Source organism: Phascolarctos cinereus, unplaced genomic scaffold (assembly GCF_003287225.1).
Source record: "Phascolarctos cinereus isolate Bilbo 61053 unplaced genomic scaffold, phaCin_HiC Scaffold_726;HRSCAF=1367, whole genome shotgun sequence".
Lineage (NCBI taxonomy): Eukaryota > Metazoa > Chordata > Mammalia > Diprotodontia > Phascolarctidae > Phascolarctos > Phascolarctos cinereus.
In genome coordinates, this window is record NW_027556098.1 from 27709697 (window position 1) to 27725963 (window position 16267).

The 16267-nt window shown below is 37.7% G+C and overlaps 1 protein-coding gene across 7 annotated transcripts in view; it reads right to left on the reverse strand.

Moving 5' to 3' along the window:
* JADE3 (jade family PHD finger 3) overlaps window positions 1-16267 on the reverse strand; it is a 201285-nt gene that overhangs the window by 63035 nt on the left and 121983 nt on the right. For 2 of the 7 annotated variants that reach the window (XR_013482764.1, XR_013482762.1), the window contains exon 1: window positions 6213-6316. The exons of the other annotated variants lie outside the window; for them this stretch is intronic. The gene's annotated coding sequence lies outside the window, so the exon portion shown is untranslated. Of the gene's footprint in view, window positions 1-6212; window positions 6317-16267 lie in introns of those variants that run through there. 7 annotated transcript variants of the gene reach the window in all.

Here is a 16267-nt window from a genome sequence, read left to right on the forward strand (position 1 = left end):
GGTTGTCTAGCAGTACCATATCTCAAACTATACTATAAAGCAGTAATGGGAAAAGTTGTCTGGTGACGAGGTATATACGCTACAGAAGCTAATGACCATATTGTTCAACAAAACTAGGGTCAGTGACTATGGGGGTAAGGACTCAACTATTCTGGAAGGAGGAGTTAGATGTTGGAAAGAAATGTAAGTATGATTACTAATTATATTCCAAACTTATTGTCCTCATTTTTAGTCTCCTTTAAATGATTCCTTCCCTCACTCCAATAGGAACCAATATGTCTCTGCCTTATTTTATCTATAGTAATCATGCTTATCCACATTTATCTATAAATTCTATTATATAGGGTATTTGGCCCAGGATATATGACACTGAACACATTTTTTGTTACACTATTCTTTATATTCTATGTTATAGAATATATAATGCATATATATTCTATATTCTCTATATTATAATATTTTTGCTATAATATTCTCTGTATTATATTTTGCTATAATATTCTCCAGATAAGAAGATTTAAGGTAGCTAGGTAGCACAGTGGACAGAGAGCTAGGCTTAGAGTCAGAAAGACCTGAGTTCAAATCTAGCCTCACTTACTAGATATGTGATTCTATCTTTACCCTATTTGCCTCAGTTTCCTCATCTGTAAAATGAGTTGGAGAAGGAAGTAGCAAACCACTCCAGTATCTCTGCCAAGGAAACCCCAAAAGGGCCCACAAAGAGTCAGACACAACTGAAACAACTGAATAACAACAAAAGATTAGGCTTTTAGCTAGTATCCTAAAGTAGTCGTGTCAAACTCTAATAAAAATGGATCACCACCTATTTACCTAGAAAACCACAAATTAACATTACTTATGTTGTATTATATTTTTATTTATTTTTCCGGGGAGGGGTGAAGCAACTTGCTTGAGCTCTCCCCCAAGCCCCTCCAAATACCTATCAAAATGGCTCTAAACAAATTCTAAGGCAGCAGAACCCACGAAAAGACAGAGTGAAGCAAATTTCCAGCCCAAGACAACCTGGATGATTGATCAGAAAGGTATATCCTGCCGGGGTGGGAGCAGAGAAGAGCACAGTGTGTGCGCAGGCTGCAGAGAACCTGGAGCAGGCCTCAGAGGACTGAATCACGGGCAGCTGTGGCGGTTTCCAGACTCCTCAATCCAGGAATGCCAAAGACAACTTAGAAAGTCAGTGGGAAAAGACTATTTCTGTGGTGCTGAGAGAGGAAGGCGGGGTCTCAGTTCCAGCTACCCGAGAATGCGGCCCTGGGGTGGGCAGCTGAGGTGGTGCTGAGGCAGGAATCTCTTGCTTTGCTTGTGCTTGGATCTGGGTCACAGTACTGGACAGGGGTCCTGGGGTGAGGAGGAGTGCCGGCATGGTAGAGCATGTAGTGGCTGTGGACAAGAAACCTTCCTCACAGTTCCAGGACAGAAAGGAGTGCTTGTGGTCACTAACAGACCACAGCACAAGCCAGGAGAGGAGTAAACACCTCACCCCTTATCATACCACCTTGGAAGAACTGAAAATTTATGGGTCCCTACAAGTATCTCTGAAAACAGCTATATAAACCCCTGAAGCTTGGGATAGTACATTCTCCACATTGGAAGCAGACTCTTACCTTCACAAAGAGTTTAAAACTCAAGTAACTGACCAGGATCACGATCAAGCAGTGTAAAAAGAGTCAAACTATATTATCTTACTTTGGTGACAAAGAGGATCAAAATATACAATCAGAAGAAGACAACAAAGTCAAAGCTCCTACATCCAAAGCCTCCAAGAAAAATATGAATCAGCCCAGGCCTTGGAAGAGCTCAAAAGGGATTTTGAGAAGCAAGTAAGAGAAGTAGAGGAAAAACTGGGAAGAGAAATGAGAGTGATGCAAGAAAATCATGAAAAACAAGTCAACAGCTTGCTAAAGGAGACCCAAAAAATTACTGAAGAAAATAACACCTTAAAAAAAGCCTAACCCAAATGGCAAAAGAGGTCCAAAAAGCCAATGAGGAGAAAATGCCCTAAAAAGAAAAATTGGCCAAATGGAAAAGGAAGTCCAAAATTACTGAAGAAAATACTTCCTTAAAAATTAGAATAGAGCAATTGGAAGCTAGTGACTTTATGAGAAATCAAGACACTGTAAAACAAATCCAAAAGAATGAAAAATTAGAAAACAATGTGAAATATCTCATTGGAAAAACAACTGACCTGGAAAATAGATCCAGGAGAGAGAATTTAAAAATTATTGGACTATCTGAAAGCCATGATCAAAAAAAGCCTAGACATCATCTTTCAAGAAATTATCAAGGAAAACTGCCCTGATATAGTAGAACCAGAGGGCAAAATAGAAATTGAAAGAATCCACCGATCTCCTCCTGAAAGAGATCCCCAAAGGAAAACTCCTAGGAATATTGTAGCCAAATTCCAGAGTTCCCAGGTCAAGGAGAAAATATTACAAGCTGCCAGAAGGAAACAATTCAAGTACTGTGGAAACACAATCAGGATAACACAAGATTTAGCAGCTTCTACATTAAAGGACCGCAGGGCATGGAATATAATATTCCAGAGGGCAAAGGAGATAGGATTACAACCAAGAATCACCTACCCAGCAAAACTGAGTATAATCCTTCAGGGGAAAAAATGGTCATTCAGTGAAATAGAGGACTTTCAAGCATTCTTGATGAAAAGACCAGAGCTGAATAGAAAATTTGACTTTCAAATACAAGACTCAAGTGGAACATGAAGAGGTAAACAGGAAAGAGAAATCATAAGAGACTTATTAAGGTTGAACTGTTTACATTCCTGCATGGAAAGATGATATTTATAACTCATGAGACCTTTGTCAGTATTAGGGTAGTTGGAGGAAAAAATTATATGTATGTATATACATAGATAGATAGATAGATAGATAGATAGATAGAGAGATAGATAGATAGATAGATAGAGGCACAGGGTGAGTTGAAGATTAAGGGGTCATATCTGGAGAATAAAATTAAGGGATGAGAGAGGATTATACTTGGAGAAGAAGAAAGGGAGAGGTAGAATGGGGTAAATTATCTCACAAAAAAAAACAGAAAAGAAAATGCTCTTACAGTGGAGGGAAATGGGAAGGTGAGAGGGAATGAGTGAATCTTATTCTCATAGGATTTGGCTTAAGGAGGGAATAACATACATACTCAATTGGGTAAGGAAATCTCTCTTGCCCTATGGGAAAATAGGGGGAGAAGGGGACAAGAGAGCAGGGGATGATAGAGAGGAGGGCAGATTGGGAAAGGGGGTAATCAGAAGCAAATACTTCTGAGGAGGGACAGGGTCAAAAGAAAGAATAGAATAAATGGGAGGGCAGGATAGGATTAAGGGAAATAGAGTTAGTTTTTCACAACACGTCTACTATGGAAGTGTTTTGCATAACTGCACATGTATAACCTATATTGAGTTGCTTGCCTTTTCAGTGAGGGTGGGTGGGGAGGGAAGAAGGGAGATTTGAAACCTAAAGTTTTAAAAACATATGTTTAAAAAAATGTTTTCACATGTTACTGGGAAATAAGAAATACAGGAAATGGGGTACAGAAGTTTGTCCTGCCCTACAGGAAAATAGAGGGGAATGGGGATAAGAGAGGTGGGGAGGAGATAGAATAGAGGACACATCTTGGGGTGGGGGGAGGGGTGAGATGGGGTGAAAATTTGGAATTCAAAATCTTGTGGAAGTAAACATTGAAAACTGAAAATAAATAAATATATAAAAAATAAAAATTTAAAAAAATATTTCCCAATTACATTTTAATCTGATTCCCCAAGTTTGACACCTCTGTTTAGAGCAAATAAGCAAAATGGTGCAGCCAGTTTCCTCAACAACTTACAGTCAAAGAGATCAAAGAAGTAGGAAAAGGACTCATGTATAAAAAAAAATTACAGCAGCTTTTTTGGTAGTGACAAAGAATCAGACTCTAAGTAGGTACCCATCAATTGGGAAATGACTGGACAAACTGGTATATTAATGTAACAGAATAATATTCTGCCAAAAGAAATGAAAAAAAAAACTGGGGGAGGGAGAGAGTTTCAGAGAAACCTGGGAAGGCATATATGAACTAATGCAGAGGGAAGTGAGTAGAATCACGAGAACAATTTATACAAAACAACATTGTAAAGACAATCAACTATGAAAGACTTAAGAATTAAGTCTGATTAATGCAATGACCAAAACCACAATTCTAAAGGAGCCATGGGGGCAGCTAGGAGGCGCGGTCTATAGAGCACTGGCCCTGAAGTCAGGAGGACCTGAGTTCAACTGTGACCTCACATCAAACACTTGACACTAACTAGCTGTGTGACCCTGGGCAACTCACTTAACCCCAAATGCCTAAAAAAGCCACAAATAAACATACAAATAAATAAATAAATAAAGGACCCATGGTGATACATGGTACTCCATCTCCTGTCAGAGAGGTTGATGAACTCAGGATGAAGATTGTGACATATTTTTATTATGACCAATGTGGACATTTGTGTTGATATACACACATATGATATACATATATATAAATACACATATATATAAATATACATGAATATGTATATGATACAACAGTTTTGTTTTTCTTTTCTTTTGTTATCCTTTTAATTGGGAAAGGTGAAAGGGAGAGAAAACAAATGCTTATCAATTGAAAAAAAATTTTTAACAGTGTACATAAGATTTTGACTCTTATGAAATTTTAATTGTATCCAACATTTTCATTGTAATCAGTGGCCACTGGTTTACTTCTGCATTTTAATAATGAAAAGGCTTAACATAAAAAGTTACAATCTAGAGCTCTTCACTCAGAGTCAAGATCTGTCCATCACATTCTCTATGGAATTATTTGTACCAAATTAACAAAAATGACTTGACAGACTTTGATCCAAAATCAGAATTTTTTTCTTCCACATCTACTACTGTATTTGTGAACCAGAAAAACCCTGTTTGACTGTCCCCAGATAATATCTCATTTGATTCCTACAACAACCCTGGGAGGTAGATGCTATTATTACTCCCATTTCACAGATAAGGAAACTGAGGCAGATAGAGGTTAAGCTACTTGCCTCAGGTCACACAGACAATAAATGAGTGAGGCCAAATTTGAACTCAAGTCTTCCTGACTCTAGGCCCAGAGCTCTATCTACTGTACAACTCAGTTGTCTCCAGGAGGCATATTTTTAATTTAACTTTTTTCAATGAACAAAAATCTATTTCCTCTCCCCCAACCCACACTGAAAAAAATAAAAACAAACTTTGTGTAACAAATATAGAGAGTCAAGCAAAACAAATTCTCACATTGGCCATGTCCAAAATATATAAATGTCTCATTCAGTCCCATGAGCCCATCTTCTCTCTGTCAGAAGATGGATAGCATGCTTTATCAGTCCTGTGGAATCATGCCTGGTCATTACATTGATTAAAGTTAAGTCTCTTAAAGCTGTTTGTCTTTACAATGTTGTTAAATAAATTGTTCTCCCAGTTCTGCTCATTCGGCATTATTTTGTACTAGCCTTCTCATGTTTCTCTGAAACCATCCTCTTGATCATTTCTTGTAATAAACATTCATATAATTTTTTCAACCATTCCCCAACTAATGGGTACCTCCTTAGTGTCCAGGATTTTTTCCCCACCATAAAAAGAACTACTATAGATATTTTTGTACCTATGTCTTTTTCTTTTTTTGTTTAATCTCTCTGAAGTATAGGCTGAATAGTACTATTACTGGGTCAAAGGATACGTACAGCACGAACAATAACGTTTGTGGTGTAGTTTCAGGAAGAAAAGCTTTTAAAAGTCCTCATAACCCATTTCAGTGGCAAGAAGTCCTTGCTCTGGTTCCTGTTATACTCTGGAAGCCTGCTGAGGTCTTATGGAAGAATCATGGGGGCAGAACAAGAATTTCTATAATTCACCTTCAACCCCCCTTTTTTTCTTCTCTTCTTCCTTTTCTTTCCCTTTCCTCCTTCCTTCTTTCCTTCCCTCTTCCCCCATAATTTAGATTTGCAGAGTTCCAAATTGGATCCTTCCAGAATAGGTTTGACATTCTTTTAACTACCTGTCAAGTCCACTTGGGAGGGGGGGAGGCGAGGCCTAGACATGACTCAGCTCCTCCTCCCCGAAGGCAGCAGTAATAAAGCTAAGCTGACTTCAACAGAACATAAATGGTAAAACACTCAGCCTAATAAAACAAGAAACACTTACCATTTATATTGAAACATTTCAACTGATGGCTCATGACAGAATACAGAGTAACTCAAAATCTCAAATGGATTTATGACCTCACTGATTCAGGAGTTCCCTCCAACCATACAGATGTCCATGTATCCATGGCATCTATAGAATGAACAGTGCTAAAATCAAACAATCATGTCTAAATGAAATAAGCAACTTATCCTACTTCCCAACTTGAAACTGACTAATAATATAAACTAAACCTCCCTCCTCTGCTATACTTACTTCCATTAGGGGAGATTTAAAAGGAATTGAATGACCTGAACAACTTGGGGTAAAGAGATAACATAAACATGCTGGTGACAAGATCAGTAATAAATTTAAAGCTACATTTCCTCTCTGAGATTCTTGGCCAATTTAATTTAATTGAGAACTCTGTAGTGACTGAGCCAAGTCTAAAGGAAAGTAAAACCTAAATATGATTAAATCATTCTTTCTATGAAGTAACATCACAAAGATATCTGTTTATAAGATGTTTTACCAAAAATAACAACAAAACCCTCAGTGTCCTAGATTAGCTTGGTGCTAATACTGAACCACCTTCATCTTGACAAAGTCATTCTGATCCTCAGGTAATTTTATTTTCAAGTACCATTGAAGTGAATTTAATTTTCTTCTCTGGTGAAATAGTGGTGGCAGCTGAAACCTAAAAAATATGATTCATGTGAAAAGACAAAACTATGAGAAATTGTTTAAGAAAGTTTTAACATACAAAGTCTAATTTTCTTTATCCCTCCTATTAATAAATAAATCTAATCATTTTCTAAAAGTGATGATCTACAGCAGGAATTCTAAAGCATTTTGACATCATGGACCTCTGTGGCAGTTTAATGAAGCCTACTATCACTGTGGTTTGTTGTGGTTCATTGTTTTACAGGCCTCCCTGAACCATAAGTGCTTAGCTCCTAACATCAGGAGAAGAAATTCATGATGGAAGGAAATGATAAATTTCAGTTAGAGGTTAATGAAAATAAGACAAAAATTTCCTCCATCCAAATTCAAAGACCCCTTTAAATCTGTCTGTGGACCTCCAACTAAGGTACCCCTGAATTCTATAATTTTTAAAACTGGAAACCCATTAAAACATGTCATTTGCTGTTTAAACAACTAAAGAGGCATTATTTATTGGTGCCAAAAATTCAAATTTGAGGTATAGGCTCAACAGAAAATAGAAACCAACTTGCCTAAGTGGAACCATGTTTTTCCCTTTAATTATGTCAAATATTGAATAACTCACTGGAAGGATATAATGTCATATCTGTAATGCCTTTGTACTTGATATAGCAACTTATAAAAGCCTGCTGTGTACAGTTCTGAAGTGGCTTGCAAAGTCCTCTGCATATTTACTAAGCAGCTCAATATGATGCATTTTTGTTAGATTAACTCAGAGGCCCTAGATAGACTGATGAAAGAAAAGAAAAGAAAAGAAAAGAAAAGAAAAGAAAAGAAAAGAAAAGAAAAGAAAAGAAAAGAAAAGAAAAGAAAAGAAAAGAAAAGAACATGGAACATGGCTCTCATCCATTATTTTAGAAATACCAAACCATTAAGGAGGAGAGCTTAGCTATGGAAGCTGAAGTGTCTCCTGTAGCAGGTACTCACATGAAGTGACACATATTTTTCTTTAGTAGTTTTGCCAAAACAAATGAGACCAAAATCTGTTAGACTATATAGTGATTTTCTCTTCCTCCTTTGTAGGGATGTCCCTTCAGGCTGGTTACAATCTTACAGAACATCCCTTTTAAGGCTGTTAAATCTAAAATCTCATACCTTAGCATGGGTGGTTCAGTATTCTACAAGCCTTCTTGGCCCCTAAGCGCTTAGCTCATAACACCCAAAGAAGAAATCTGAATAACCACCTTAAGCATTTGTGTTGTTATTGTTCAGTTGTATCTGACTCCTTGTAACCCCATTTGGGGTTTTCTTGGCAAGGATACTGGAGTAGTTTGCATTTCCTTCTCCAGCTCATTTTACAGATGAGGAAACTGGGGCAAACAGGGTGAAGTGACTTGTCCAGGGTCACACAGCTGGGAAGTGTCTGAAGCTGGATTTGAACTCAGGTCTTCCTAAAGCTAGGCCTGGTGCTCTATCCACTGCATCACCTAGCTACCTACCTTAAGCAGATAAAGTGAAAAGAAACTGAAACCTTGACATTAGGAACTGGGTGTGTGATTGTATCTTTAAGTGCTCTAGACCAGAGGTGTCAAAAACTCTGTCAACAGGTCCCACTGTGGCCCAAACCAGATCAAAATGTAACCAGGAAACAGTTAACAAAAATTAGTAAAAATACAATAAAGCATATATAATGGTAATTGTGATTTTCTAAGTCAGTATACTGCCCACAGACATCCTTATGTATATAGTTTAGCAGCCCCATTTCTATTTGAGTCCTTGCTCTGGGCAACTGTTTTAAGACTTCAAGTTACAGAAGAATTGCTGATCTGCATTGGTAGAAAGAGTTTCCATACCTGGAGCTCTCAATATGAGTAAAATTGGAAGTCCAACCTCCAACCCCCTACAACCCACCTTTCTTCCCTCCCTAGGTCTCATGAGAAGTATCTAGATCAGGCATTTCCTGGCAAAATAACTTTTTGCAATAAGACTATCTTCAAGGAGATTATGATGTCTCCTTGTTTTTGAAAATGCATGCTTTCTTCATGAAAAATGATGGAATTCTAGGGAAAGGGAGAAGAGAATAAGCATTTATATAGCACCTACTACATGCCAGGCATTGTGCTAAGTATTTAACAAATATTATCTCATTTGATCCTCACAACAATCCTGGGAGGTATGTGCTGTTATTATTCTCATTTTATATTTAAGGAAACTGAGGCAAATAAAGGTTATAAGTGACTTGCCCAGGATTACACAGCTAGCCAATAAGTATCTGAGGTCACATTTGAAAAATAACAACTAAGATCTTCTGTGGCGCCACAGTGACATGCTTTTACTACCTCCTAGGACAGAGATTTTTAACCTTTTTGTATGTCATGTTTGCCTCTCGAAGCAGTCTGGTGAAGCCTGTGGATCCCTTCCTGGAATAATGTCTTTAAGTGATTAAAATAAAATACACAAATTGCAAAGAAAAACAATGATAATGAAATATAGTTGACAAAATATTGAAGAAAAATAAAAGTCCATGGACTGCAGGTTAAGAACCCCTGTATATTAAGAACTTTGGACATTAATGGCAGTGGGGTCAGACCCTAAACTCTTAGAAGTCTAAATGCACAGAAGTTCTATAAACAACAGGCTCTTTCAATGCTCAGTGTCTCCATCAGACCACAATAATGAAGACACTTCACAAATAAAAAAGTTTTCATTTGTTCCCAAATTGAAGATGATGAATAGGGAGACATGGACTTCCACAATGAAACCATAACCTTCTAGGTAACTGAGTTGAGGGTTTTTTAAAAGTCAGCCAATTATGTCATATCTGTAGTTTCCCCCAAAAATCCCTGAAAGTTCCTTTCGGCTTATAAGATCATATATAGTCAAAAGGGGATTTACAGGCTAATGCCCAGTACCAAAGCTATGCATCAGTGAAGTCCAAGAGCCTATGCTCATCTTGGCCACTTAGAAAATCAGCAAAACCCAGAAAGGTTTCTTTATGAATTCAATTAAAACATCAATACTTAACCTGCCAGACCAGCAAAATGAATATGCCCTTCAGAGAGTTTCCCTTCTTGCTGAATCAGGATCTTTTGGCTGTAACATACATCCTAGACCACTCTGCTAATTGTTTCCTAGATGGTCAGCTACTCAGAAAAATGGTAGCCTTATCTCTACAATATTTCTTAGAGGGAGAATGAAACTTTTATTTCCCTGTGTGACACAAAAGAGAAACCTACTTTGTCTCAGTGATAGGGGCAATTACAATTCATATTAGTTTAAAGCTTAAAATATTTAATTGACTATAAAATGAATGTCTCCAGGCAGAACATAACCATGAGGAAAGCAACAATGCTTTTTTCTCTTTTGAAAGAAAATGGTTGTCTTTATTGCAGTTTGAGTTTTTATTAAGAAAAATCCTCCATAATGAACTCCCAATATCATTCTTAATATCAGTTCACTAAAATGTACAAAAAGTACATTTCTCCCTTGTTCCCAAATAATATTTATTTTTTTAATTTTAAAAAAAAATATTTTTTTTCCATATGCTTTTGAGTTGAAAATTTTTCTCCCTTTTTCTCCCCCCCACCCTCCCCCAAGACGGCGCACAATCTGACATAGGCTTTATATTTACATACCCATTAAACATATTTTCACATTAGTGAAGTTGTAAGTAAAAATTAAAACCAATAAGAGGAACCATCAGAAAGATGAAACAAAACTCAACAGAAGGCAAAAATAAGTGAGAGTGATTCGACTTCCATAGTTCTTTCTTTGGATGTGGACAGCATTTTCCTTCCCGAGGCCTCTGGAGATGTCTGAGATCCTCGTAATGCTGAGAAGGGTTCAGTTTAACATTCTTAGTCATTGCATAATGTGGCTGTTATCGCGTACAAAGTCCTCTTGGTTCTGCTCACTTCACTCAGCATCAGACCATAGAAGTCTTTCCAGGTTTTTCTGAAGTCAGCCTGTTCATCATTTCTTATAGCACAATAGTATTCCATTACATTCATATACCACAACTTGCTCAGCCATTCCCCAATTGATGGGCATTCTCTCAATTTCCAATTCTTTGCCACCACAAAAAGAGCTGCTACAAATATTTTTGTACATGTGGGTCCTTTTCCCATTTGTTTGATCTCTTTGGGATATAGCCCTAGGAGTACTATTGCTGGATCAAAGGGTATGCACATTTTTGTAGCCCTTTGGGCATAGTTCCAAATTGCTCTCCAAAATGGTTGGATCATTTCACAACTCCACCAACAATGTATTAGCGTTCCAATTTTCCCACATCCTCTCCAACATTTATCATTTTCCTGTTTTGCCATGTTGGCCAATCTGATAGGTATGATGTGGTACCTCAGAGTTGTTTTGATTTGCATTTCTCTAATCAATAATGATTTAGAGCATTTTTTCATATGACTATAGATGGCTTTAATTTCTTCATCTGAGAACTGTCTGTTCAGATCCTTTGACCATTTATCAATTGGGGACTGACTTGTGTTCTTATAAATTTGTCTTAATTCTCTATATATTTTAGAAATGAAGCCTTTATCAGAGAGACTGGTTGTAAAAATTCTTTCCCAATTTTCTACCTTCCTTCTAATCTTAGTTGCATTGGCTTTTTTTGTGCAAAAACTTTTCAATTTAATGTAATATTACTTCATTGTCTATGGTGCCTTTTAGCAGGATGTAGTTTCCTTCCTTATCTCTTTTGATTAGATCTATTTTTGCTTTTGCTTTATCACAGATCAGGATTGCTACCCCTGCTTTTTTTACTTCAGCTGACGCATAATATATTCTGCTCCAGCCTCTTACCTCTACCCTGTATGTGTCACTCTTTTTCAAATGTGTTTCCTGTAAACAACATATTGTAGGATTATGGTTTTTAATCCATTCTGCAATCCGTTTCCATTTTATGGGAGAGTTCATCCCATTCACATTCACAGTTATGATTACTATCTGTGTCTTTTTCTCCATCCTTTTTCCCCCTATTTGTGCTTTTCTTTCTCCTTTTTCCTTTCTCCCCTTCACTAGTGTTTTGCTTTTGACCACCGCCTCCTTCAGTCCCTTCCCCCTTTTATTATCCCTTTCCCTTTTCTTCCCCTTTAGTCTTACTGCTGCTTCCCTCCCTTCTTTCCCCCCTCCTTTTTTTCCCCTTTTCCCTCCTACTGCCTATAGGGCAAGTTAGATTTATACCTAACTGATTATATTATGCCCTTCTTGAGCCTAATCTGATGAGAGTAAGGTTCAAACAATGCTCCCCCCCCTTTCCCTCTGCTGTAATAGGATTTTGTGTCTTTTCCTGTGATGTAATTTACCCTTGTCTGCCTCCTCCTTTCTCAGTACCTTTTCTAAGATTAGATTGATCCACTTATTTGGATCCATTTAACCCACTTGATTAGATTTTTTTTTTATCATTACATCAAAGTCAACTCATATCCACCCTCTTTATGTATACTCCTTTAACAAGGTGTAATAACAATACAGTTCTCAAGGGTTGCAAGTCTCATATTCCCTTGTAGGTTTAAACATCCCCCCCCCATTAACAACATATTGTATCCTTCTGTCCCATTTACCTTTTTAAGTCCTTCTTGAGTCCTGTACTTGAAGATCAAATTTTTTGTTGAGCTCTGGTCTTTTTATCAGGAAAGTTTGGAAGTCTCCTATTTCGTTGAATATCCACCTCCTCCCTTGAAAAATGATGCTCATTTTTGCTGGGTAATTAATCCTTGGCTGCATTCCAAGCTCCTTTGCCTTACGGAATATCATGTTCCATGCCCTGCGGTCTTTTAATGTAGAAGCTGCAAGGTCCTGTGTAATCCTGACTGTGGTTCCATGATATTTAAATTCTTTCTTTCTGGCTGCTTGCAGCACCTTCTCTTTCATCTGGTAATTTTGGAATTTTGCTATTATATTTCTTGGCATTGTCAATTTGGGATCTCTTTCAGGTGGTGATCGGTGGATTCTTTCTATGGTTATTTTCCCTTCTGGTTCTAGGACTTCTGGGCAGTTTTCCTTTATGATTTCCTGAAAGATACTGTCCAGGCTCTTTTTTTCATCATGATTTTCAGGTAGTCCAATAATTTTTAAATTGTCTCTCCTGAGTCGATTTTCCAGGTCGGTTGTTTTACTGATGAGGTATTTTACATTTTCATCGATTTTTTCATTTTTTTGTTTCTATTTGACTGATTCTTGCTCTCTCATAGAGACATTAGTTTCCATTTGTCCAATTCTAGTTTTTAAAGATTCTTGTTTTCTTCTGTTAGTTTTTGTACTTCCTTCTTCAACTGGCCAATTGTGTTTTTTAGGGACTTGTTTCCTTCAGCATACTCTTCTGTTAGATTTTGTACTTCCTTCTTCAACTGGCCAATTGTGTTTTTTAGGGACTTGTTTTCTTCAGTGTACTCTTCTGTTAGTTTTTGTCCTTCCTTCTTCAATTGGCCAATTGTGTTTTTTAGGGACTTGTTTTCTTCAGTGTATTTTCTTTCCAACTGGCCAATTGTATTTTTGAAGGACTCTTTTACCTCTCTCATGTGACTATTAAAATCCTTCTTGAGCTCTTCTAAGAAGGATTTTTGGGCTTCAGACCAGTTCATATTCCCTTTTGTTGTTGCAGATGTGGGTTTGTTGACAATGTTGTCTTCTTCAGAATTTCTGTCTTGATCTTCACTCTTCTCATAATATGAATCTATGGTACGTTTCTTTTTACTCATGGTGTTTCTTTATTTCCTGGCCTTTAAAGAGATTGAGCTCTCCTGCTGGGGCACAGAGGGTACTGACCCAAGTTTCTTGTGTTGGGAGCCTAGGTCTTGGTCACTGGCTTTGCGTTCTGGGGCCTCTTATGCTGGGAACTGGAGGCTGTAGGTTTCTGGCAGCTTACCTTGCGTTGGGCTGGAATCAGCAAGGCTGGAACTTTCAGGCAATTCTAGATTGCCTGCTTTTCCTTTCCTTTAGCTTTCTTCTGCTCCTTTTAGATGGGTGCTGCAGGATTTTTATCTGCCTGGGGCCCCCTGCAGTGTTGTCTCCCTCGTTTCTGCTAATGCACCAGGAGATTCCTTTGCGGTGGATTGCCGAGACTCCTGGTGCTTTTCTGAGCTGGTTTCTACCGGTTCCCCCGCCCTCACTGAGACACTGGCAGGTCCAGGTGTTGGTGTTTGCCTGCTCTACCACCTGGGCTTCAGGATCTCTTCACAATTGGAGGCTTCAGGGCTCCTACAGCTCACCTGGTGTTGGGTTGGAATCAGCAAGGTCGGGGCTTTAGGAAGCCTTTAGGTTGTTTTCTTCACCTCCTTTCAGATGAATGCTGCAGGGTACTTGTCTGCCTGGGGCCCCTTGTTTTTGCTGAGGCACTGGGAGACCCGTTTGCTGGGCTACTGAACTGCTGCTCCTTGTCTTTCTTCTAGTTCAGGTGTTCCAGGGTTTTTTTTTTCCTGGGGTGATATTTTCTGGGTTTTCAGAGGTTGATAGGGAAGAGTGAGAGCGACTACCTTTTCACTCCACCATCTTGGCTCCCGGAAGCGGAAGTCCCCAAATAATATTTATTTATGCCTTTTTACAACATTACAACAACTTTCAATTATAGCACAAAAAAATCCATTAAATCATTTTCTACATGAAAAAAAAAACTGAGTTAACCAATAAAGAGATAAGAGTCTGATAGTATATGCAGCATGCTGCATCCATAGTGCCCCAACTATATTTCTCTGAGAGCAAGATTGGTGACTGTAATTAATTTGAATCCTATGGTATTTTTATGTTGTTTTCATTATTATCATACCCATGGCAGCTGGTCAACACTCAACAAGTATTTAAGCAGCACTGAGCATGTACCATGTGTGGTGCTAAGTGCCGGGGATACAAAGAAAGGCAAAAAACACAGTTGCTGCCAACCAGGGGCTCATATTCTAATGGAAGAAACAATATGCAAAAAAAAAGCACATGCAAAATATACAGAGTGTGAATGGAAGGTAATCTCAGGGAAAAGGCTCTAGCAGTGGGAAAGCAACAGGGACTAGGAAAAGCCTATTGTAGAATGTAGGATTTGAGTTGTCTTAAAGGGTGCCAGGGGGTGGAAGTGAGGAGGGAGAGCATTCCAGGCATGGGAGAAAGGATTTTATTGCCTTGTAACATCTCATCATAATAATAATAGCTTCTATTTATACTGTTTCATGGTTATAAAGAGCTTTATAAACATTATCTTATTTCATCTGTGAGGCTGTACTGCAAAGATTATTATTTCCATTTTATAGATGAAGAAATATACTCATAGAGGTTGAATTAACTTGTCAAAAGATTACACAGCTACTTAGCTGCAGCAGAGTTAGGATTCAAATCCAGGTCTCCTGATTTTAAGACATAGCAGAGAATAAAGTATTCCACAGAAGTTCATTTTCAAATAAATGTAACATTCATTTAAGCACTAAAATGTAAAAATTTTAATGATTTTTGATGAAAACCTTTCTAAAATGCATTACATGCTTCCCTGCCTTCTGAAATTAGGTGTATTGAAGGTAATTTAACTTTTCTTAATGGCTTAGGATCATCATCATGAACATCAATTTCTATAATGTTATAATATAGTGATGCCCTTAAGGAATATGGAAGTATGTGAGGCTACTTGATAAATAGCCTTAGACTGTCATGCTTTGTAAGTTTGGAGGTCTCCTTTAAAATTTTTTTCCCCTTCCCTCTTTCAATAGTATTAAGCTGCTTTCACTGTGCTTGCCTCTAGCATTCTCATCCCTTCATATCTGCTACTTCTAATGCCCAGTGATTCTAGAAATGAGATAATAAAATTAACTAGAATTGTTTGTAAAGTAAGAGTAAATAGGTTCAGTTCAGTGTACAGTCTTTGTGATAAACACAAAGGCAGCTGAAATGCTTTTGTTAAGTATTTCCTGGTTCTTGGATATGTTCAGGACTTGATTCAATTCAACTCAACAACTCTGTATTAAGTGCCTACTATGTTTAAGAACGATACTAAAGAGATACAAAGACAAAAATAACATAGTCCGTCTTCAAGGAGATTACAGTCTACTGGGAGAAAGAACATGTATACAGATGAAAAAAACCAAAATTAAATTAAATAAATACAAAGTAATTGGGGGGTGCTAACAACTGTTAGGGCTCATGAAAGGACTTCTGTGAGTGGTGGCATTTGAATTGATCTTAAGAGAGTTAGGGATTCTAAGAAACAGAGGTGAGAAAGGATAATACATCCTAAGCATGGGACCAGCTTCATGCAAAGGCATGGTATTGACACAGAATTTGGGGAAACAACAAGTAACCCAGTTAAATGGAATACAGAGTATATGAAAGGAGGCAACAAGAAATAAGTCTGGAAGGGCAAAATAGAGCTAGACTGCTAAGGCCTTTTAAAAACAAGGCTGAAAATAATTAAGATTGTTGGACAG